The sequence below is a fragment of the Bacillus rossius genome, chromosome 11 (genome assembly GCF_032445375.1).
Source record: "Bacillus rossius redtenbacheri isolate Brsri chromosome 11, Brsri_v3, whole genome shotgun sequence".
Taxonomy (NCBI): domain Eukaryota; kingdom Metazoa; phylum Arthropoda; class Insecta; order Phasmatodea; family Bacillidae; genus Bacillus; species Bacillus rossius.
The window spans coordinates 33,778,199-33,803,920 of NC_086338.1; the positions used below are offsets into that span (position 1 = coordinate 33,778,199).

Below are 25,722 nucleotides of genomic sequence, written 5' to 3' on the forward strand. Positions count from 1 at the left end.
AATTTAAGTTGACTTTTCGGTGTACATAATAATATAAACAGAATTTCTATAGTTCATTTATGTAATTTACCCGTTTAGTTGTGGGTGAAATTTAAGGTGAAACGCCTTGTATTTTTACCCATTTCAATTTATACATCGCTAAAAGTACACTTAACTATTAGAAAAATAAATTAAAACTAAAATAGAAATAGGTTAAAACATGAATATAGGGTATCGAAATCAGAAATAATGCTTTATAACAATAAAAAAACTAATCTACATATAAAATATTTTTTCATGTTGTGATCATGCCTTCTAGGTGATTCAAAAATTGCTTTTTCAGTCATTTAAAGTAGTTGGATTACCCGCTTGGCTTGTCACGTGGTCCATTACTTGCTTTAGCCTACTTCTCGGAGCCGCCATAAATTCTGAAGAACTTTCAGACGAAATTACAAGAATTGCTAACTCAGTGCTTGTGAACCAGGCATAGTGGCGATGGTAGTGTAGTTTTGAGCTGACTTGAAAATAGTGAATTGTTGCCTGTTGCGGTTTTAGTGTATCAATCACCAATTTTTGTTAATTAATTCCTATTAACGTCAAGGGTTTTCGAACAACCAACGGAAATATTTCTTACGTACATACAAGCAAAATTTAGCGCAATTTTCTATAAGAGAACACGGAACAGCTCTATATTTATTGCGTGAATTTGGTTTTGAAAGTGAAGCCTTTCGTGGTAAAATTTTAACATTACTCATTTCTCAAAAAGTCTGTACATAAACTCTAATCAAAAACTCAAGTTAAATGTACAAATCTGTCGGTAAACATACAGTATTACTTCACACTAATTAACAAGACTTAAGGAGAACACGTGTCCATCAAGTGCATGTAAATGTTGACGTAATTATTTATTACCCAATGTGAGAGATAAGTGAATTTGGCATCAAACTGTAATTTTTTGTTCAGCTAAAGTTATGTGGAGTCCTTTTTGTCGTTATTCGTGTATCAGTTGAAGATCGACCTGATTAATCTGAACAAGCGGATCAATACGTGTGGGACTTGTAAACGCAAACCTTTATGCTTGTACACTACTGAATTGACGACTGAATTAAGCTTATCATCTCGCCAAAATCGGGCTGATCAGAGACGGCGAGGTTGATGACACTGGCTTCAAGCACGGTCGGAGTGCACGGGTAAAGGAAACTGGAGAACTCCGAGAAAATACGCCGGCTCACTGCAACGTCCGCCACGTTTTCCAATTGCAGAAACCTGTGTTTTAACTTACATCTTATGGAATCTATATTATTTGGGCTTATGCCTACGTTTTCATTTCAGTAGGACTCGGAGATGTGTTGTTACAGAATTCGCATTTTTTAAATATTTTTTTTTTTACTTTGCATTTTGTGTGCTGGAAAACCCAATTTTTTGAAATTAAACCAAATTAAATCTGACACACTTCCAAGCGCCAAATTGCAACACCCAAAAGAAATGGTTCTTAACCACGGCTGAAGATGGGTAATAAGTATGAATTAGGATTTACTTAGTCAAACATAGTCACTTCCACGAAATACAGTTATTTCTTTGAAACTGTTTCCACAATGCAAACACTACACACTTAAGCCGGTCATTACGCAGACTGTCAGCTGGACAAAAAGCAGCTTCAAGCCTGTAGTGATGCGCGCGTAGCCAACCGCCTGCTTCAATTAAACTATCCCTACTATTAGTCGGTAAGTATACAGCCTTTTTTATATTCAGTAATGGTTCATGCGAAACTCTTGTAAAATAAAACAAGGTTAAATTTTTTTGAAGTGAAACTTAATGCGACTTCCAACAAGGTAGCGTTAAACCGTTTAACGCTACCATGGAGGAGCCATTAAGTTTTGCTATTGTAAAGAACTAAGTAGAGAGTAAGAAAAAAAATAAAGATCCTGACAGTTTGTAGTGTAGCCATATTTGTTTCAATTTTAAATACCCTTTTTTTGTATTACAATTTAAATTGCAGAAAAAAATCATGTTTTATAGAGACACAAATAGTGAGTGTGTGTCATTTCTCTATGTCCACGAGGTCTCGCCGCGTCAATTTTCTCCTTGGGGCGAACCCGCCCGCTTAATTAAATAAACAGCTTTTATCGTTAAATGATTTAATGATTTATTTTTTTTAGTTTGATTTGATACAATATGATTTCACTAAAAATCAATTTCTACCCTTTCCTATTTTCATTTCCACATTACGAAGTTTCACTTCTTCCGCGCGGAGGGACTCCGCGCACTATTTTTTTTTGTATTTATCTTAAAACTGAAATAGGTTTTTCTAAAATTAATAATATACTAATGCTATATATATAGCGGTGGGTGTCCGTGTGAGTAGCAAAAGCTAGCTATGCCTAAGGAAGGCGAGGCCACGGGAGAATCGTCTTTAGCCAGGAGTTTTGAAGAAACTCGTATTCGCCCCTCAGACGGCAGCCAGCATTCATTGTCTGGGTGTTCACGTTATCAAAAGTAAGGGAAAATTCAGGAATTTGTAATTGGTCAGGGAAAGTCAGGGAATTTACTTGAAATTTTTGAAAAAGTCGAGAAAATCATCCCAATCATTATATTTTGAGAGGAAGATGTCATGCTCCAGTCTGCCATCACCCAGACAAAGAAAGCATTTCTTTCCAGATAGTTTTTTTAATGCATGCTTGTACGCACATGACATTGGTTTATGCAGTGTTCTGTGAGAAACAGGCCAGCTGTGGGGATCGTGCAAGCTGGATTATCTTTATTTCTTTCAGATGATTGCAATATAGGTAAATTATTAAAAAAAAATTACCCAGGGAAATTTGTAATTTGAATCAGGGAGAAGTCAGGGAAATTTGATAAGAAAGTTGTGTGTATACCATGATTGTGAATGCAGAGTAGTTCTTGAAGTTTTAGAGGACATATGTATAGAAACTTTGATTTTTACCTACTTTTTTTTATGTTGACCCTACGAATATATGATTCAAAGCAGCAATAATAAGCGATTACTTGATTAGACCTTGTGGGGAATTGTTTACAGACGTATCGCCATCCACTGTTATGTAACTTAGTTTTCGTTAGGACAATTCCCCTCTGCTTTTCGCCACTCACACATAAATGTTGTTAATGTATGTACAAAATGTATTTCCGTGTCTCAGTGAGTAACTACGCTATTTGTTAAGCCTGTGCTTACAGCACGTACGTACCTCTCAGCAGCTATTGTAACAAGAACACATTAAAATAGTGCACTATTAAATAATCAAATACAAATAAAAAACTTACCATTTCCGTAAAAAGAAATTTTCAGATAAAACCTAAATTAAATATTTTTTAAGGAAGCCATCGAATAAGCATCATGTCAAAGCATTTGATAATTTTTTTGCTAAAATGTATAATTCAAAATCTTACTAATATTTTTTTTAAATATTTGTTTTTAAATGCTTTCCTTCATATGTCACTTTTATGCAATATATTATAATTACATTGCAAAATAATCTTTCCATAAATACTGAGCAAATGAAAAAAAAAGGATATATAACTGTACATCAGTTTAGACCTGCCCCATGCCACGTGTATAATTGGCACAATAGGAGAAACTAAATGTAAAAATTAAGTTACATTATTTAATTTTACAGAAAAATTAGTTATTTCATGAATTAACAACAAAGTTCTGTAGTTCACTGTTCCTTTTTAGTTTAGAACTCTGAAAGAAAGAAAAAAAAGGTTGACAGCCACTTTGCAAAAATGAATGTGTAATTATATACTTTTAACTAATATATAGTGCTATTTGGAAATTCTATAATTATATAAATGGCAGATGATTGCGAAATACCCATAAAGTGTTCTGTAGAAGTGATAATTTTCACAACTTCAACGCCCCCCTTTTTTTTTTCTCTCATTTCCCCCCTTCCCACGATATCGTTGCCTCCACGTAGGCCAGAAGGGCAGTTGCGAGTTCGGCAACATACATGTTCCTGAAGTGTTTCTTGGAAGGCAAGGTGCTAAGTTTCGGTTTCCATCTGTGCCCTCTGCCCCTGCCTGTTGGAGCTACTCGTTACCTTCGCCCGCCTCGCTTCCTGAAAGCGCCGCACAGAAGCCTGCTTTACAAGGTAAGAAAGAATGAATAGGCTTAACGTCTACCTTACACTCATAAGACGAAAGGACAGTGGAAGTCGATGTCATTAGGACCCTGCCACACTTTCAAACTTTCGCTTCCAACACCTTCCAAAAGGTTTGGTCAAATGATATTGGAGGGTTATCACGTTACCGAAAACGACACTAGCACAGTCATTTCTGTTCGACAAGTTGTATGATTTGAGTTTCTGTCAAATGCGTTGGTTGTTGGACGGAATCAGCCAATCTGAAAGGAGCTCTGCTAAAACGGAAATTGTGTCCGTTTCCATCACAACGATTATTTAAAATGGCGAAGAACACATGAATATGAATGAGGTTATAAAAGTGAAACGACTAAAATAATGTTAATATGGATGTCATATGTAAAATAATTTTATATGAAATAAAAAATTAACGTATCTTTAACTTTAGAACATCACAGAATATTAATAATATATAACGGCGATTTTAATTTACAAATGTTACAAATTTTCCAACCAGCAGTATTATTATTTATTTTGATTGAATAAGTAATATATAAATTAACAGGCTTGAGCCTGCCCAGTCCAGTAACAAACACAGATAGTGTGACATGATTTAAAACATGTGTCCAACTTTATTTCATGGAGAGAATCAGAAGCCACATTCCTTCTAATATTTCCTCTCCAACTCTGTGGTCGAAACATAGTTGAGAGGAAAATTTGATGGCGTGACTGGGTCTTTATAAAGGAGTATTGGCGGAATGAATTGGGAGGTGGCAAAGAGGAGTATCATGGAGAAATTCTACCGGTCAACGGCAACGTCCGCCGCGTTCCCCACTTGCAAATAGTCCGGGCTCGACGCCACCGGGTATCGAACCCAGATTGACTTTTCCCTTCTCTTCCCGCCCGCCCGGTCAGGGGCGTATCTGTGTCGGTGAGGCGGGATGGTGAATGCGGCGCTTATTGGTTCGCCTCTGAACAGGCGCGCAGTCTTCTCGTCGTGCACAGAGCTACCGCGAGATTCACACAGTAGGCATAACATTGTATAGCGGAGAAATGAAGATAGAGGTGTAGCGCAAGTCCCTTGAGTGCTTTCAAGGATCTGTACAGCAGTGCTGCCAAGTATTACGGATTTTCCGGTGTCATTACTGATTCACACGTCGAGGTACGGAAACACGTAGTGTTATTTATTTATTACGGAAAAAAAAACATGAACTTAAAAATGCCGCGTTAGAAATATCTTGTCTCTTATCAGAGTTTTAACGACAAATGTTCCCTCATGTAGCAATTGGCTGCGAGTTTCACATTAATTATCTTAAAATATAGTTTTGATGAATCCAGTTCAGCTTATTAGCAAAATATAAATCCTGAACCTAATTTTAATTTAGTTAATGAAATATACGTTTGAGTTTAGACCTGCATAATTTTTAAAACTGTTTACAAGCGGATTAGCTCCTTATTGTACGAGTGTGTAATGTGTTCATCAGAGTCTGGCATTCAGCGTGAAATTTATCGCGGATGCTTTTATTCAAATCACGTGGTTTCTTGTGAAGCTCTGCGCACCGCGTGTGAGCCCGGGGCCTTTATCTCGTGGACGATTGCTTCATGCCGTTAGGAACAATGTCTGGCCCCAGCCCGGGATTCAAAGTAGCCGCGAAAGCCTGCAATCGAATAGAATTAAAAGCATTTCGTCAGCCACTGAAGATGCAAAAACACTTGCGTCAAAATTGGTAGGTTTTCGGGAACTCGAGACTACTGTATCGAAATATCATAAGTACATGTTTACTGCGTCTGGTGCAGGACATGTGTGTTATTTTTTTGAATGTTCTAATTGAAAAGAAAAAAAAAATCACCAAAACATTTTGACACAGGTTTTCTGTCGTCAACGACTCCAGAGTTCCCGAACAGCGCTCATGTTCACCAACGTCTACGTATACCTATCGAGTTTCAAGTATGTAGTTTATATTTTATGGGTAGCCTATGGATTTCCCCCCTCCCTGGTTTTTATTGCGGTAGGCTTATCATGTTACTGGCTTACAATATACTTGAAATGGAATATTTCAATTGAAAACATCCATACGTTGCTTGGAATTCGAACCTAGAACCGCGCTGGATCAGCTGTCAAGATGGTCACATTTTCTCACGCCGTACGTTATCTCGTGACATTCAACAGACACTGCACAAAAAGAAAAAAAAGCCTAAAATGTTACTTATTTACCGTTCATAAGCACTTCAGTTCGTGTTATTTTATGATGACTATACAAAATCACTATTAATTTAAAAAAAAATATCGCAGGATCTGGAGTGTCATTTGCTTGAATTGTTCTTACATCTCACGAGGCTGCTATTAAATCTTACATAGTGAAACTGAAGTATTGTATGCGTATGATTTGTACAACGGCAGTAATCGTTTTACTGTGTACTTTCGTCATTCTAGCAATAAGTCCATGTTTGTTCCTGTTCGGGGAATGTAAATCTACGATTATGAACAATTGATTGTATGTAAGTTTATTGAACTCAACTTTTTTTTTTTTTGGTGAATCTATTGCATGGTCAACATTGACATCGTCTCGCCAAGCGCGCATGACGCTTCAGCTGTTACCGAAACTGCTTCCACGGGGATTTGAACCCACTCTCCCGGATAATTTTAATTTACTTTCCGCCCTTTTACAACTGCGACTTGAATGACTCGCCGTGAGTGGCTGGTGATAGTCGGGTGTGTTCTCTCGTTCTCTCTCCGAAGTTAGATTCCCGGCGGGTTCCGAACCGGATTCTTCGCAAGTGGGAAGTGCAATTTCTGCACGAAGATAGCTCAGTTGCACATGCACGGCTCATAATTCAAAGCTACTTTTGCTCACAACACAGTGCATGGGCGTAGATACCCGAGTGGATACCTCTCTCTCTCTCTCTCTCTCTCTCTCTCTCTCTCTCTCTCTCTCTCTCTCTCTCTCTCTCTCTCTCTCTCTCTCTCTCTCTCTCTCTCTCCCTCCCTCCCCCCCTCCCCCCGGTTACCCCGTGGAATTAAAAAGCCGCTCACTGATGAGACAGTAGTAGTTGGAACGGGGATGAACCGCGTTGTGAGATGACATGTCGGTTACTCCACGCGCAAAACCCTTGGATTACAGATTCCGCCCCGCCTTCATTTAATTATTTTCACCGTTGTATTACTAACGACTGCATTTTTTTTATGAGCACTAACTCGCACGATGAGAAATAAATTAATTTAATTTATGGTGCTATAAGTTAAAAACAAACATGTATATATTTCTGGGAAATTTCAGGTTTTTTTTTTGTAAAAACTTGTTTAGCCACCCTGGTATCTTGAACATTATAGAACTAATTAGTAGTGACACCGTTATTTTTCCTTAATTTGTTTTCTAACGACTTACTACCTCATTTATTTCAAAGAAATGTTTTTTTTTTGGCGGTGGTAATAGGCAGGGGGCGCAAATCTGTAGGATTCGCAAGGGGCGCAAGTGTAGCGCGCGGGGTAGACCGACCTTTATCTCTGGGTAGGATGGTAGTGCCCATGTTTTGGCCGATATGCGTGCAGTACGCAGTAAACTCTGAAATATACAAAAAAAAGTTTTCCATAAAACATAGTTCTTACGTTTATCAATACCGTTTCACAGTCAAATGATTTTGCAAGCGCAAGCGGGGGTCCCCTTCTTAATTCCAGGGGAGGTGATCTCTCCTCACTCTCCTGTTCTACGCCCGTCGTTGTGAGAGTTGTTCCAATCGAACACGATCCACACGGCCAGTAAATACAGAAGTGGAGCTCCAGCCCATCCCAGGGAAGTAGTTGAGGGCACGAGTGGTGCAGGGTGTCCACAGTTAGTACTTTCCTACTAGATCTAGTACTGTTAGTGGTCTAGTACATTTACTCTCAGATCTAGTATTTTGTTCTTTAATATAATAATATTTCAGTAACTCCAATATGTTTTATTATTAGGCGTAATTATTTTAAAAAAAACTATGAAATGTATGTGTATGTTGTGTGATATTTAAGTTCGAGCATTGCTATGTCATAATAACTTCCTAAATTGTTAAAGCCATAACAAATTATAAGTTAGTACTTTTTTTTTTTAAATCTAGTACTTTTTTCTCGCCTAAGTTGGTACGAAATTTTTTTTTCCCCTGTGGACACCTTGGAGTGGTGAAGTTATAGTTCCTGGTCCCGGGGACTGGAACCGCGCATAGAGGGCGCCGCGGCTCGATGGCCCGGGGCGCGCGCGCGCGCGGACGGAAATACCCCGGCCCGCGCTAATTCTGAACCAGTGATTAGGGAGGAGGTCGTGGATTGCAACAGTGCGTCTGCATTCCTTTTGTCTGCGCCCGCGTTGCCGGCCACGAACAAGGCCGACCCACGTGTCGTCAGCACTCAACTACAACAACAAAAAAAAAAGAGGTCTTAAACCCAGTCTGTATTTTAATCACAAATTCATTAATTAGACGTAAACCATACAACCCGTGTGTTGTTGTCACGATCAGTGTGTTGTTTCAAAGTTTGATAAAATATCTTGTTTTGCAGTATTTTATAGTATAACGGTATTACCTGTTTGTGAGGGAAAAATTTCTGGTCTGTTTGACATGTAGTGTCCTTGAAATGTGTTTCGATAAGTATTTGAAGATTAATATAGCTATATTTATGTTAACCTATAAAATTGATTGATGGGACTACGAAAACAGAAAACTTTTAAGAACTTGTCTATAGTAATAGGGAGGGAACACTTTTTCTAAATTGGAGTTTAAAGTATTAAAAAAAAATCCTCCAAAATAGGGTTAAAACATCCTTAAAGTCCGTGTAGAAAAAATGTAAGAACTTATTAAGAGAACTTGAAACGGCAAGATTTTTAAGGGGGTAGTATCTTAACATATTTTGCTTCTAATATTTATCGTTCTGGCACATGATTAAAAAAAAAAACGGAATGTAACAATATTATATTGTTTTTCTTAGATTTTTTTTGTTTCTAAAATTCTTATTTAATGGTTTCTGTGAACTTAAATGCTAATTTTTATGTCAGTTGTAAAATGTACTGAAAGCATGAAAATAAAAAGTAGATTACAATTTTGGATCAACCGTTCGTATGTAGCTTTCGTCTTCCAACTATTCCTAGTGTATCATTTATTAAATCATTAGCAATGAGGTCTTCCATAAACCATATAAACTTGGGTTGCGCACTTAAAACTCCCTTGCTACGAATCGATTGACATAGTTAACGCGAATTACCCAAAGGTCTACGAGTCACAAAGGCGAAGATTCGCGCAATGAAGGCGCGTAGGTTCGATCTTGTGGTCATCCATCGTCTCCGCTTCAAGATCACGTGTAAACCCTTATCTTTAATTTGCTTTTCGTCCATTTCCCGGCTTGAAATTTTGCATTCCGCTGTTTTCACACGTACGCCGGTAGTTCTGAGCAGACAAAACCACTGAGCGGACACGTGCAAGAAAAAAATTTGCGTTTTTCGCGTGCCCGCAGTTACAGCAATCAGTTTTTGCTTGTTTGTGGCGCATTCGAAAAAAAAAAGTCGTTCATGAACTGAATCAATGCGACCTATAACATGGATTGCACATATAAAGGTTGTGTTAAAATAACAGTATGTTAATTTGATGCAGTTAAACGCTAGTTACTTAAGTAGCGAGTGGCATTTATGATGGGCATTTATAATTTAGTCTTAATTTTCTTAAGTTCTTAACGTGTCTCGAATTTGACAGTTCTCAGAAGGAAAGTCAATAGTCTGCGCATCCTTTTGCCACTCCTCTGTCAACACTATTTGTAAAAACTTAATGCGGCTGTCGTAGAACCTATAAAATTTTTAATTAAGTTACACATTAACGCATATATTATATTAGAAACAAGTACGTACACCTAGGGCGGTATTCCAAGACGTTCACTAAGGCAGCGAATAAGCACTGCCTCGTTGGGATACAACCGAAACATAACTCGCGGGCCGTATTCCAGAACGTGTCCAAACTGAATCTTAGTAAGGAAACAAATCGGCGACAGTTTTAATTAATGGTGCCCTGCACGAGGCTAGAAATCCACCGATACAATATTGTAACGGCAGAAATACTGAGAGATAGCAGTACTATCGCATAAAAATAGAACCGCCTTTATAATTTTCTCAGTTACTTTTTTAGTTGCGATTATTTATTGATATTTCCATTAAAGTATCCAAAATATTTTTTCTGGACCGTTTCGCTATCATAAATCACCAACATTCTCGGTCCGTCCCTTGATCACAAAAATGACTATATACTAGCTAAGCAGGTCCGCCATCTGGACGAAATTATCTAAAAAGTCAGCCCTGCGCATGAACGGAATTCGGGCAACAGAACGGAAACGGATAGGATAACCTAAATCCGTTTCCTAAAAACAAGGGACTGGCAGTGTCATATCGTACACCAGTAATACGGTCAGGGTACATGTGTAGCATATTCAACACATGTATCCTTATTTTCGTGTCTTACTAATACTTTAGTAAGTTTGGAAAATGTGATGAGGAGTTGGGTGAAAATATGAAAATTATTCAGGGACTCGGAGAGAGGCCATGCCGCTATGCCCCCCTCCCCTCCTGGATTCGCCAGTGAACACACACAAAATCTTGGAATTGTGCGACATATCCGCGAAGTTTGCAGCGCTGTGGCTGACTGTTCATACTCCCGAGGTTGCTTGACTAGTCTTCGAGAGATGAACCAGGGGCAGAGGACACCACTCAGTAGGGGATTGCAAGGGGGACTTCACAGCGTCAGCGAGTTGTTGTCTGTATGAACCACGGTATTGGCATCCCAACCTAATCGCTCCGTAACGTTTGCCGTTGGTTGGCACGTTCCGTTTCCTGGATGCCACTCGCGTTACCTCATTCCTTGGAATATCCCATCCCAAGAACCGTCACTGGGGTAGGACGGAGCCACTTCTTCCGTCCAGTGACACACCTTCAGATGTGGACTCCTATCGCTGATAAATTTACACAACTGGCTTGTATCTTTAGTGACTGTATTTGCATTCGTAATTATATATTTGCGACACATTTGCTAGTGGTAAAATCATATCCACACTCGGTGGTGCACTGTTGTGGAATGTTTCAATAGTCAATGAAGCTTCAATATGTAACCAAGCATTTTACTATCCCAAGACCATAATGCAGTACAAGCAATGACTGAAGCATTATTTAAAGTTGTTGTAGACACAGAATGGCGGCGTTTTTGGAGGTCAAAAATATCATAAATCCAATTTTTGTAATGTTATTTTTCTTTTAAAAAGTTATAAAAGAAATAGGAAATGGCTGTAGGTCTATTGTTTCCCCCTATATGTTCAGTTTTATTTTTCTCTTAGGAAATAATTAAAATGTGCTATAACGAAGGAAGGGATTTAGTTTCTTTTGAAAATGTATATAGAATGTATGATTGTATAAAACGTTATACTCCAGTTTTTGGTTGAATTTGATGTATCAAAATGTAAATCAAGTTGTAACCAAGCATATTACCATCCCAAGACCATAACGCAGTTCAAGCAATGACTGAACCATTATTTAAAGTTGTTTTAGACAACACTGGCACATAATGGCGGCGTTTTTGGAGGTCAAGCATATCATAAATCCAATTTTTGTAATGTTATTTTTCTTTTAAAAAGTTATAAAAGAAATAGGAAATGGCTGTAGGTCTATTGTTTCCCCCTATATGTTCAGTTTTATTTTTCTCTTAGGAAATAATTAAAATGTGCTATAACGAAGGAAGGGATTTAGTTTCTTTTGAAAATGTATATAGAATGTATGATTGTATAAAACGTTATACTCCAGTTTTTGGTTGAATTTGATGTATCAAAATTAGTCATCACAATTTTGTTATCTCGGACAGTTGAAAAAATAATAATTCTACAGCTTAATATTGTACAATGTATAGTACATACTGTAATCCATAGCGTGTCTTTGACAAACCAATAACATAACGGCAGTGTTTCTTTCGTATCAGTGGTTTCTATAACTAATTTTTGGCTTCTGAACTGAGGCTACGTCAATGAAAATATTTGTGTGCCCAACGTATCGGCATGCGTCGCGTCGTTGCGGCTATTTGCAAGGGTTGTTAACTGAAGACCTGGTGTTCGGCTCGGTATTGACGAGTCACTCACAGTTATCGGTGTTCGTTCCCTGTTGAGAGGCCATGATTGGAGGAGGGGTTGGCCAATCAGATCAAGTTCTGCTTAGTTCGCCGCAGCTGGCCTTCGAAAATGACCGGGGGAAAATGTGACGTCGGGCACAACTAACTTTTCACGGACGCGGTCTCCATTCCTGATGCAAAAAAAAAAAAGTAATTATACTGATTGTGAAAGTTTACGATATAGAACAATGTCTGTATACCTGTAGGCTATTACATATGGCTATCATAACATCCTCATTCAGTTACTTTTATTCTTATCAGATTTAAAACAAAAAAAGTAAAGAAAAAGTTTTTTTACGGTATGTCTCGCACGCCATGTTGAATTTTTCGTTTTCTCCGCATTACTATTAAGGGCTAAACAAAAAACTGACATTAAAACGACACCTCTCTTATATTTGTTCTTTTTTTCACAAATATTTCAACATATTCACTAAGAGTAATATTACGCGACATTTTACATCTGTTAAATTAAACTTAGTGAATATCTGTTGAAACTATTCGTTAAAGAACAACAAATGCAATGGAGGTATCGTGTTTAAATATTAGAAATTGCCTTTAAAAAGTAATAAATAATAAAAAATTAAAAAAAAAAACGTGGCGTAAGGGCGCTTGTCATTCAGCAGCTCGCTACTCGGTATTGTTACGAGGCAACCGGAGACGATCAGTCTGGCTGGACAGGCGCGCCCCGTGGCGACGTTCTGGTGAAAACCTGCTCCCGCTCCCCTTGCCATTCCCCTTCGGCGAACTGTGGTGGATGGCGGCGCTGTCTCTAGGCGCTTCTGGGAACTGCCTCTGGCACACGTCAGCGGCGCGTGACCGCTGGGAGTGTGGCCCAATATTTTTTTTGGGAGTTCTCTGGGTTTGTCCCAGGCCGAAGCCTTTACGCCTAATCATGCTGGGGTTCAGCCATGCAGAGAGGGTAGCATGCGTCATGTGCTTTGTCCGGGGATTGGCCAGCCATTGCAGCAATTGGCCAGCCATTGCAGCAATTGGTGCCCCTATCTTAAATCTAGACTATCAATAGTTAAGGGCCCCGCCTACCCGGACACACACACGGTGCGCAGAGCTTCAGGAAAAAACAACGCGATTTCAAAACTACTCAAGATATCCGAGTGGGGTCTGTTTACGAAAAGCATTTAAGAATTCGCCGAGGGCCGCAAAGTACTTTTGAAATTGGAATAGGTTTATAAACTGTATTCTAAGAAGAGTTAAAATGGCTGAAATACGTTAATGTTTAGGCGTGAAACAACTGGTACAGATTTGTGAAAGCACTTACGGGTTTTGTATTACTCCTTTAAGGCCATTTCTCTGCCATATAATTTCACAGTTGTCCTATGGATCACGAGAATACTGCGCGCCAGTTCAGAGCCTTGCGTGAGGTGATACCGCGCTATAAGCACCAGTATCATCCCGCTTCACTAACATACATACATCCAGATAAATATCAGAATAGACACAGGGAAAACTCTAGGCTCATTCATGCGGGGTTAAAGTATTGCAGGTTCAGTACAGGACAAGGATAATGGTCAGGAAGAAGAGTTGTTCGGAGCAGAAAGTTTCAACCATGCTGGGGTCGGGAGTTTATTGGTGTTTGCGCGCGTCTGGATTGGTACCAGTGGCGCATGCGTCCCTGACGTGTTCTCAAGTCTAGGAGAGAAGGTGTAGGACGCATATAAACAATTAATTAACTTAATTACGCCAATTAATCGCGAGCTGGCGCGTTGGATCTCACTCCGGAATGGATAGGGCGGCAGGTCGCCTTCGCCGGTAAAAGGCTGTTCGCAGGTAGCGAAATTATCCAACCTCTCATTGAAAAACCCTAGCTCCAGCTGTACGCTTCAGGAGCTACGAGTTATTTAACTTAAAAAAAAAAATGCCTAACTGCGAGTTGGTGGATCGGTGCACACTCAGGGAAGGATAGAAATGCAGTTTGACCTGTCGCATGTAGAGCAATGCCCTCCCTTCCCCTCGCGTGCGCAGCAGTGACGTCACCTCCGGCCTCTTCTGACGTCGAGGCGTCTGTAAGGGCTTCGGCCGTCGCCCCCATTGCATAATGTCTAATTAGCGATCAGATTATTATGTCCCTAGCTATGGGCCGTGGTCTATTTCCGTGGTATGTAATTTTTCTAAAAAAAAAAAAATAATAATCTGATTGCTCATTAGATTGCAATAAGGTATGCATGCACTAACGATGTTTCCTTGTAATTGGCGGCCGTCTGCAAGAGAAGCCATTGCACTACTTATCTCCGGGCCAGTCAGGAAGCGTTTGCTTCCGCACTGGACGGCTGTGATTGGTGTGCCGACAGTCACATGTGCCTGAAATGAACCCAGCCAACAACGCGTGTTAAAACTTTGTAGCATATTTTGTGCTTCGCGAAGCACAAAATATGCTACATTTAACACACAGCTAGTCTGACAATAAAAAAAAATATTCTACCGATTTATTACCCATAGCTTACTTGACTTATCCATAATATGTAATCACGTCGATGAAACAATAATGAAAATAACCTTTTGGCACAGCCAACAGGCGTAGGTATATTTCAAAGTATCTATTTCTTTTGGGAACGTTCTGGAAACTTATATAATCCTGGAACAATCGTAAGAAATTGACGTACATGACATCACATACGGTGTCCAATATTCCAAAATGATTGATAAAACGTTTTATCATATTCCATGCCGCGAAAATGTTTTGAATCTTTTTAACTCGATGCATTCAGCACGGAATAGTTTAGAACGAATTTTATATTATACCTATTTGTTGTACCTTCAAACACAAATTTTATCCCTTGCACTAATACGTAGTCGTATAAAGATTTGCTTTAATTTGGTTTAAGAAAATATTAAGATTGTTTCAAATATAGTCAAACGAATTTGATTGTAAGGAAGTATTGATTTTTTTTATTTCGACTCCTTTTTTACGGTAATAGTTTTTAATCTTTCAACTTTTGTTATTTATACCCATTGCAGTAATGGTTGGTTGTATAAAAATAATTTAATACGAAAGTTGTAGATATAATTTTTAAGTTTTGCATTCAATGAAAACGGATTTAATAGTGTACACTACGGAAATTATTAATTTTTTTTCTTAAATTCTACCCTTTGTTTTTTCAACCTCTTGCAACAATAGTTCGTCTTATCAAAAAAAAAATTGTTAGACTAAAGTTTTAGATATAAAAAATTACAAGATTACGTACAAATTACAAACATTTTGTTCGGCGAGCGAGACGGGTTTGGATGTGTTAAATGCAACTAAATGAGAAACAAGGAAACCGCAGATCGCAAAGTGACGCTGTTTGTCTGATCGGAAGACGGCCTCGTTGAGAAGGTACGCCGGTCGCCCTCACGTGCCACAGCGGTGTGTGTGTGTGTGTCTGTGCGCAGCGGTGTGTTCCCCTCTCCCCTTTCCCAGCCCGTGGCCGCCGGGACCAGCGCGCCGTCTGGGCGCCCCGCGCCGCGCCAAATATACCGCCGCGCGTCAACACTCCCTAGCGCCGAAGCCAACGGCCCGGCCATTCACCGCCCATTCCTCCCCGCCACCGCCGTCTCGACCCCGCGCGCGTTGCGCGTCCGCCGTGACACTGCCCTCCACGCGTTCAGTTGCGGCTTTGAATATATATACTGTATAGAAGTCGCGAGTGGATAGGATTTTACTCTACGTTTTTCAGAAGCGTATGAAGAGCAGCTTGGGAACTTCACCGCTGCAGTGCGCTGCCGTAACGCCCTGTATCGTCTTAGGTTGTTATTTACACGTTAGAGCGCAGCACTGTCGTCCGCTGTCATTCCCCTCGCACCCCCACCCATCATTCACTGCAGCTCAAGGTCGTTCAACGGGAGGGGGAAGGGGTGTTTGAAGAGTTCGACACTTGTCCGCTAGGGACCACTACAAGTCGATGCCCTAGAGATGGTGGCGATTGCGGCGGTGAATTAACCAACTACCTCAAAACCGTATTAGAAATTTTAACCTGGGCTGGCGACTTCTATACAGTATATATATTCAAAGGTTGCGGCATTTACTCGTACTTGCTCGTGGTTCCTGAACACGTGCTCTGTTATTACAGTATAGAGAGCCAAACGCCCGATCGTGCATCTTCGGTATTTGTTTTGTTCATTGTAAATAAATATGGCGGTGTTGATAAAAGGATACTAATGGTCAATTATGTTAGGTTAGCTACATTATGAATACTTTAAAACATCGTGGACGGTTGATTTGGTTCAGTGGCGTAGCCAGGATTTGTGTATGGGGGGTGTTAAGAAGCATGACGGCCCCCCCCCCCCCCCCGTATTAAAGCGGGGGGTCCGGGAGTCCTCCCCCGGGAAAATTTGGATTTTAATGTGTAAAATAGTGCTATTTTATCAGTTTTCGGTACTTAAATTTAAATATAGTAATGGTAAAAATTTTATTAATTTTAATATGAAATTTGTTTGAGTGATGAATAAGAAATTTAAATAAAGATTTGGTGCTAAGGGGGGGGGGGGGTTGATCCCCTAACCCCCCCCCCCCTGGCTACGCCCCTGATTTTGGTTAGGATAGCTACATTAAAGATACGAAAAAAAAAGCATGAACTTCGTGGAACTTCGGGTTTTGGCTCTCCGTTCTGTGAAAAGAAGGCTTCCCGTTACAGTATTGTTAGAAACATCCATGTTTTATACAATTAAAAAAAAAAAACAATACCATTCGCACAAGCTACGCCTACACCAGTCTCAATTCTACGCTTGATAGTTTCTTCCATATCTGCTGCCGTGGAAGCTTCCAGCGGAGCCTGTGCTATAAAAACTTCAGTCGTGTGATGCAGACCTTAGCAGTTGACTCGCGCTTGGAGTGGTTCTGGTGAACCGCGGAGAACAGAGCTCTCCTTCGCGCCATCCACCCCCGTTGTCCAGTTTGTCGTCCGTTTGGCGTGCCCGATGCCTCCGAACTCTCGCGTGGTCAGTGAACTGCCGTGCGTTGCCTCGACCGCGTCACGACTTGCCAACTCCCGCGCACGTGTTTCTGTCGTGTGTTTCGGACAAGGGCGTGTTTTCCACGGACGGAGCTATCTCCAGGCGGGTGCGTTCCTTTCCGCTGAAGAGGGCCTAGGTTTGGCAACTGCGCGTGGAGTGTCGCTTGGATTACAGCCAAGCAGTGCCAAGAGTGGCGGCTCTTATTAATCTGGGGGGGAAAAAATAAAAAAAATAAACGTGATGGGGCGCAATTTTTGCCACTGAGGTAAGAGGAGCGAGGAAGGAATTGGAATGCCTGTAGTTCCTCGCAGTTGACATAGGTTTGTACAGGTGGTTATTAGTGGAAATTACGGGGCCTATTGCGTATCCACGCTTAGCTGAACACCGTGAAATGAATCTTTTAGCGAAATATCTTCTAGTGATTGTATTTAATTTAACTTCTTTACCATTGATGTGCACTCAACTCAATCAAGTTGCAGAGAACCAGACAAAGTATGCGTGCATGACGTAATTGTCTCAAATTTGACAGTTAACTGAATGGTTTGAGCATCCGCCACTGTTGTTCTAGTAACACTTTGTAAACAACTTAACTCGATTATCAGTGTTCGTAAACAAGCACCTTGTGATGCTTTGCAATTGATTTTTTGGTAGTACTTTTGAGAGCAGTCCAGTTTTAAAGACAATTTACACGACACGACAAAGCGTGAAATTCTTCAAGTGTAATTTTAATATTGATGCATCTGATATTTTCATCATGTTTTTTTCAAGCCAGTTAGGCAACGCTGTTTCCAACGTTGGCTGGTTTCACATGATCGAATATGAATGGACGTCTTCAGGTAGGTATGTCGCTCGAAAGCTTCCAGTCTCCCGTTAGAGGCGGCGTTTGCCTATAGGACAGTGTAATGGTAACAATGGCGGAGCAAATATTTTTGTTGGGACGGGATTACACTGTACGTTAAAGTGATGTCTTTACTATTTATGGTGACTTTACGCAGTGTTCTTAGTCTGTGATGTCAGTGTAATGTTAGGGAATTTGTAATTGGTCAGAGTAAGTCACGAAACTCACTTGAAATCCTGGAAAAGCCGTGGAATTTCCCCAATGATAGTAATTTGAGTGTAAACATTCATGCTTCAGTCTTCATCACACACAGTGAAATTATTTTTTTTTTTGGGATAGTGATAGTCATATATACTATAAAATGGCATATGAAAAATCCTGTTAGAACTAGTACATCTTTGGAGATGGCGGATGCTGGATTTTCTTTATTTCTTTCAGAAAATTGCAACAAATGTAAACTATTTTTTTAATAAATTAGTAAAAGAAGTTTTCGATTTTTATCATGGAAATTCAGGGAAATTTTATTACATATTTGTGTGAACAATTGAAGTAATAGGAGCAAATGGCTTGTTTTTGTTGTAATTTTTGGAGTTTTAAGTATAAAAAGAATATAGGAACATCTTTATGTACCCCTACCCCGTACATTGGCGACAGTATTTTTAAGATTAATCTCGTCAAAAGACGCGGTGACAGATTTATTCATATTTTTGGTTAGTTTCGTAATCGTTTTTACAAATGGTTTTCGCAGGAGCGTTAGCATAATTTATTTGGCTGGGGGGGGGGGGGGGGGAGTGGAAATAGAACTACTTTCCCCGCAGTTTACTTTCAAATTATTTCTTTTTGTTGGTGGGAATGACATGTTTTCTTAGGTTGGGTTGGGGGGGGGGGGTCCATGTGTCCCCCCACCCCGTCTGCGTACGCCTTTGCCTTTCCGGTTAATTATTTTTTGAAGTAGCTACAGGCTACTGTTAAGGATATTTGCAGAACATATTTTTACATCGTACTAATTATACCAATCATTTTTTTAATGGTTTGTACAGATTTTTAGCCAGAATAAAGTATTCTTAAATGTAATCATTTATAGACTTACAGATCTAGGTGATTAAAATAGTTTTTTTTCCCTACATGTTAATGTTTGTTTCTTTTCGACAATTAACACATTTTTAACATTTGAAAAGAATATAAATATAATTATTATAAACAAATTTGATTCGGTTACATGTTCAGTAAACCTACTTCGACATTATTTTTGTTTATTTTTCATGCAAGACATGGACGATGTTAACTTGCCAAAAGTCTCTCCTGTTGACATACGAACTGAAGTTAATCACTAGTCTTTATTTAAGTACAGATATAAAATTCCACGTGCGCATTACTGCATGGAAGTTTTTAAGGGTTTTGGGAAAACCAAACTTTGATTGATTTTTTGAATAAAATCCTAAAAAAATAAATAGTTTTTCGGCAAAGACTGTTTACCTACAAACGGTTTATTCAGAACTGTAAACCACTTGGCTTCAAGCTCTATGCTCACGCTAGAGTTGAAATATAAAATGGGTTTCCATTTATTATTACAAACGGTAGGTATACATACTATTCAATTGAAATAATGGAGGAAATACAAAATTTTAGAAGCAATATAATTTGGGAAACCTCCCTGAGTGATTGTTCGGAACAGAACTCCAGTACGGATGCCTCGGGAGAAAATGAGCGCACAGTATGCACTAGCTGGATAAAGGTCCCGTTGTGTGCACAAACGTGCGACGCAATGCAAGCGGAAACTTCCTGGAAACACCGTGTCCGGCCGTGTTCCGCCTCTTGCACGAAGGCACAAACGCGTGTTCCCGCGAACGCCATTCCGTTAGGTTCTAAGAAGTGCGATCACGCAGAATAACTTAACTTTCAGCTTGGCATGTTGAACATGAAATGGAGGACGCATGTTCTCATGGTCAGCTGCACTGTTATTCAGGCGTGATCTCGTTTCATAAACTGGTTATAATATAGCTCGAACACATTTGGTGTTGCACCACTGTGCTTAGAGCGCTGAGCGAAGATCATTGTGAACTTTTGAGATAACATGTAGTTCTATCGGATAGACACAGCGCAGCGCGGGCAGACATGACCGGACTGTATGTGGGCTATTTTGTAATTAGACGTAAACATTAGGGTATGATTTATAACATTTCAGATGACTGCTGATACTTATGTGACATTCTGTTTTTTCTAACGTTACAACATCTTCTACGTGTAATTCCCATATTTTAAGTGTTGAAATTCTCTTTATTTTAGTCTTGCGTTTTATTCCATTGAAATTACTTTCCATATTTAAAAATTGCTTATTTTAAAATAAAAACTATTTATATTTCAGATTGATTGGTTTTCTAGTAACGTGTAAATACCAGAATATGTTTCAAAATATCAGAGATGAGCAAGCGGTCACATGAGCTATCGACCATTTCCTCGCCATGTCACAATCGATTGTAGCGACTTCATATCGATCCGGCCCACCAATAGAAATGCACCTAATGTTTCTTCGAGGCACTGCCTCTGCCAGTTGTCGCAGGCTGAAAATGTGTGAAGTTCGGTTCACGCGAGCGACGATAGTGTTGTAGTCCGGGTATGTGTTGGCGCAATGTGTAGAAGAATGATCCATGGCCAGTTGCACCGCACCATTCTGCGCTTCGATCTATGGATCATTCCTCTAAACGTTGCGCCAACACACACTGGGACTACCACGATCTTCGTTCGCGTGAACTGTAGTTCATAGATTTCCAATCCGCGACAGCAGGCAGCTGCAGTGTTAAAGGAATGTTACGTGCATTTCTATTGGTGGGCTGGAACGATATGAAGTCGCTACAATCTATTGTGACACGGCGGGAAAATGGTTGATGCGATTGCCACAATATAGCAGTTTAAATATAGTCGCTGCCTCATCTCTTGAATTTTAATATCGAAGCAGTGAAAATATAAAAAATTTTGACTAAAAAAAGTTTTTATTTAATACAAAAAATATTAAAACATCAAACAAAAATAACAAGCATTCATTCTTTTAAAATTTGGTATTTCGCGCGAGAATAGGTTGTAATACCAGAATAAGTATAAATATTGATACGCATGTTATATATGAGCTGCAATTATGTAAATAATAATACTCTTTACTATTTATCTATGATTACATGTACGTGCATAAAGTCCGTGACAATGACGGCCATGCCTCATCACGCAGTATAGATCCGAGATCATTGCTATGGACCGACCCGAGAGTCGGTTCGTATCTAAATCCCCAACGATCTTCGCTCAGCGCTCTCAACACAATGGTGCAACAGGAAATGTGGTAGAACGATGATCAAAACCAGCTATTGACGCGAGATCACGCCTGAACTCTTATGGACAAGTGACCAAGATCATTGTATCGCGGATTGAAGAACAGAATGGTGTAACTGGCCATTAGTCGAGACGATGCTGCGAAGAACCTTCCGGAGTACGAAACGCAGGAAGGAAACTATTTAAACGGGTGAAATCCTCGACTCTTCCGAGAATCTAACCTGGGATTTTTGGCCAAGAAAATCAGTAAATACTTGACGAAAGGGCCAGATACTTCGTTTTATATTAATCATGTTTTTTTTTCCTGCGATGCCCTCCCAACCAACATGATTGTTGAAATAAGACTTCGTTATGTAATTACGTAGAAGCCTGTTGGGATGGATTTTAATTTTTTTAATGTCGTAGGAAATTATTCAAAAAGTCTGAAAGCAGAGTACTTCACCGTAAAAACTAAATAATGAATTCTTACGTGACAAGCGCCTTATTGTAGAACAGATAGGAACCGAAATACTATAATTTGTTGTTTTATATGCAAAAGGTATCTTAATGAAAACATAGTACCTACTTGTATAATCCTTCGTGTGTTCCACCATGTAAGAATTTAATTTTGTGTTCTGCAAATATGGTCAACAAATATGTGATGCTTGTATAAAGGTAAACAAGCATTATTTATCAAAAATTAGGCTTCGCCAATTACGGCTTCCAGAGATTGAAAACACACATCAAATTGCTTCTGTAATCTAATGTTTTTAAAAAAATTTGATTTTTTTAAAGTCTGTAACTAGCAAAAAATGTAAACATGGCATGTGCAGTAGGTACGCTATATGAAATCGTCACGCAAACAGGTTACTTCCTAATGTGCATGTACAAGGTATTACATATTTATTATTATTTTTTGTCGTTAAATGTAAGTGAAGACTGAATGGTTTTACTTCTTCATAAAGTCGGTCAAATATAAAAGTAAAATAAAAGAATTTGCTCTACGTCACGCGCGCTAGAAGTGAAATTTCACACTTCTGTTATACTCGTGAACGATAAAACAACTTGAACGAACGTAACAATAAAGTGCACTGTTTGAGGTATGCGATACTGTAACAGACGTGACTACGAAAAATCTACCAAATACTCTTACGTTAGTCTGACTGAGCTCTACTCGTTTCCGTGTCCGTCATCGATAGCCCCGCTCCTGCGCGCCGCACTGCCGGGCCGTGAAGACGCGGAGATGGCCTGAGAAGTGCTGAAAGCAAGATGGCGCCCGGCGCGCGGTTGTGGAACCCGTGTTACCAAAAGCCCCGCCGTCCAGCATCGGGTTAAAAAACACCAGGTTTTCAAATTATAACATTAGAGATATCTTGGCTTGCGGATTCAAGCCGTGTCAAAAATGAGTTCACCTAACTTAGTCACCTATGTTAGTTTTCAAGAAAAGCATTTCTGGGAAAATTTTACAACGATTTATATCTTCACAAAAACGCACAAATATATTTTATCAATCGTTTAATACAATGATAACCGAACAACAAAAGAGTTGAGCTATTATTTATTTAAGACGCATAGGCTACTCCACAGTTGTATACCTACTTTTTAACTTAATTTTTTTTGCTTGTACTGCAGTATTGTAATAAGAATGGTAACGTAATATTATATGTGGTATAACATTTTCGTAATAGAGAATAAATTTTAATCGTTATACACCCGAACTATGACGCTGCACTGAGAGAAAGGTTTGTTTGCCTAAACGAAATATTCGTTTATATATGGCGAAATAAATATATTTTGTTAATTCAAACAAATATTTTGTTTTAGGAAAGATTCTGTTCACCCAACAAACAATATGATTTTGTCAGATCAAATAAATAAATAAGTAAATAAATAAATATATATATATTTGGTTCGGTGTAACAAATCATTTTTATTACTTACCGAGTTTGGTTAAGCCAACAAAATATTTTGTTCCACCAAGTAAATATTTGTTTCGCCATATATAAACAAATATTTGTTTGATTCAAACACAACCTTTTTCTCTGTGTGCTAGAACCCATATGTAAGAAACCTCAGACAATGTTTGTGAAAGTATGCCATCCTTAAATATATGTAGGTCAGGGGATTTAAATGAATTGGTTAGAATAAGCTTTGTCTTGTATCGCTAACCCTTACCTGTGCCACGCATCTCGTATTTGGCACAGTCTTTGTCTGGCCTGAAAAGTATTTTCGAACTAAGTTTTATTTTTATTTTTGGAGCGTGAGGTTGGATTCCATCTGTAGGGGTACATCGGAGTGCGATGAAAATAAATTTCATTTTCACACAGTTTCCAGACCTTTTGTTATTGCGTAGACATTTTCGTCCCGGCATTGAATAATTATGAAGGCCCGGAGCAGAGCTTCAGAAGAAACCAAGCGATTTGAAAACTGCTCAGGATATCTGGGAAAAAAAAAAAAAGGGGGGGGGGGGAGGGGGAAAGGAAGAGTCGTTCTGTTTCCGTATTTTGTTTTTAAAACCGAATTTACAGGAGAGTAAAAATGATCGGCTAAAACACGTGTTTTCAGAGCAATTTTTAGACATGAAATGCGTAATACAGATTTTGAAAGTACTCAAAGGACTTGCACGACACCCTTATCTTTATTTAACTACCGTATAATGCTATGGTTATCTCTAAAATCTCATAGTTGCCTGTAGCGCAGTCTTCTCGTCGTGCATAAGACAACTGTGAAAATTTGAGCGGTAACCGTAACATTATATGGCGGGGAAATGAAGATAAAGGTGTAATGGAAGTCCCTATAAGTGCTTTCAAGAATCTGTACCGGTTGTTTTACGCCAAAAAATTACTCTGAAAACACGTATTTTAGCCATTCCAACCCTTATAAAAATACAGTTTTAGAACTGAATCCGAAATCAAAAGTACTTTTCGGGCCTCAGGGAATTCGTAAGTGCTTTTCGGATATGTTGAGTAGTTTTGAGATCGCGCTGTGCGCACCGCGAGTGTGCCCGGGTCAAGGATCAGTGTGAAGGGAAGGTGTGGTGATGTCGGGCGACGTGATCAGCTCGCCGGCCAGATGCCCGCCGGAGCGCGGCTGGCGTGTTCCCAGAAGTCCGCCGGCGCGGGGCCATTGTGCGCGCCGCTGCATTCCTGAAGGCCGCGGCGCGCGTGCCGTGGCAGCGGGTGCCGTTACCGCCGTCGTCTGCCCCGCCTGCCCCGTCTGCCTCTCGTCTGCCCCGCCTGCCCCCCGCCTGCCCCCGCCTGTCCCGTCTGCCCCGCCTGCCCCGCCTGCCCCCCGCCTGCCCCCCGCCTGCCCCCGCCTGCCCCCCCGCCTGCCCCCCGCCTGCCCCCGTCTGTCCCCCGCCTGCCCCGTCTGCCCCGCCTGCCCCCCGCCTGCCCCCCGCCTGCCCATCGCCTGCCCCCGCCTGCCCCCCGCCTGCCCCGCCTGCCCCCCGCCTGCCCCCGTCTGTCCCCCGCCTGCCCCCCCGCCAGCCCCCCGCCTGCCCTCCGCCTGCCCCCCGCCTGCCCCCCGCCTGCCCCCCGTCTGCCCCGCCTGCCCCCCGCCTGCCCCCGCCTGTCCCCCGCCTGCCCCCCGCCTGCCCCCGTCTGTCCCCCGCCTGCCCCCCGCCTGCCCCCGCCTGCCCCCGCCTGCCCCCCGCCTGCCCCCCGCCTGCCCCCGCCTGCCCCCGTCTGTCCCCCGCCTGCCCCCCGCCTGCCCCACCTGCCCCCCGTCGGCCCCGCCTGTCCCGTCGGCCCCGCCTGCCCCGTCGGCCCCGCCTGCCCCGTCTGCCCCCCGTCTACCCCCCGTCTACCCCCCGTCTGCCCCGTCTGCCCCGTCTGCCCCCCGTCTACCCCCCGTCTGCCCCCCGTCTGCCCCGTCTGCCCCGCCTGCCCCGCCTGCCCCGCCTGCCTCCGTTGCTCCGCTGCTCTCTCGGAAACAATCGCGTAACGGAGCGCAGTTCAATATCTTCCTTCTGAAATGGAGGGGTAAAAGTGACCGATTTTTTTTATACTCCTACATAAACAAGTGTATAACAGTTACAGATTTCTGCAATTATTTACATGTAGCCACGCCAATTCACTGAGCTTACAAACCTGCTGGTTCCGTGCGAACAGCTTGACTATCGCGCATCCTTCAACAGTGATCAGGCCCATTCCCGCCAGTGTCTCCTGATCTCTGCTGTTTCTACACCTCCTCGATGCTGTCGTATGAGCCCCGCGGCCCACTCACACATTCAAAAAATAATAATCTTGGCGTAAATATACTGAGTTGCGGCAGCGGTGAATGACTCGAGCTTTGTGGCCAACCAGAATGCGCGCCTCTCGTCCGGAGCACTTTAGCTGGCTGTCGGGGTGCGCGTGTAGAAGCGAGAGTGAGCCAAGGGCGACGCTGGCTTGCGCAGGGGGCGCACCG

The 25,722-nt window shown here is 41.0% G+C and overlaps 1 protein-coding gene across 1 annotated transcript in view; it reads left to right on the forward strand.

The window, feature by feature from the left end:
- Positions 1 to 25,722, forward strand: part of LOC134536799 (serine/threonine-protein phosphatase 4 regulatory subunit 1-like) — a 268,113-nt gene that overhangs the window by 97,387 nt on the left and 145,004 nt on the right. The gene's annotated exons all lie outside the window — the stretch shown is intronic.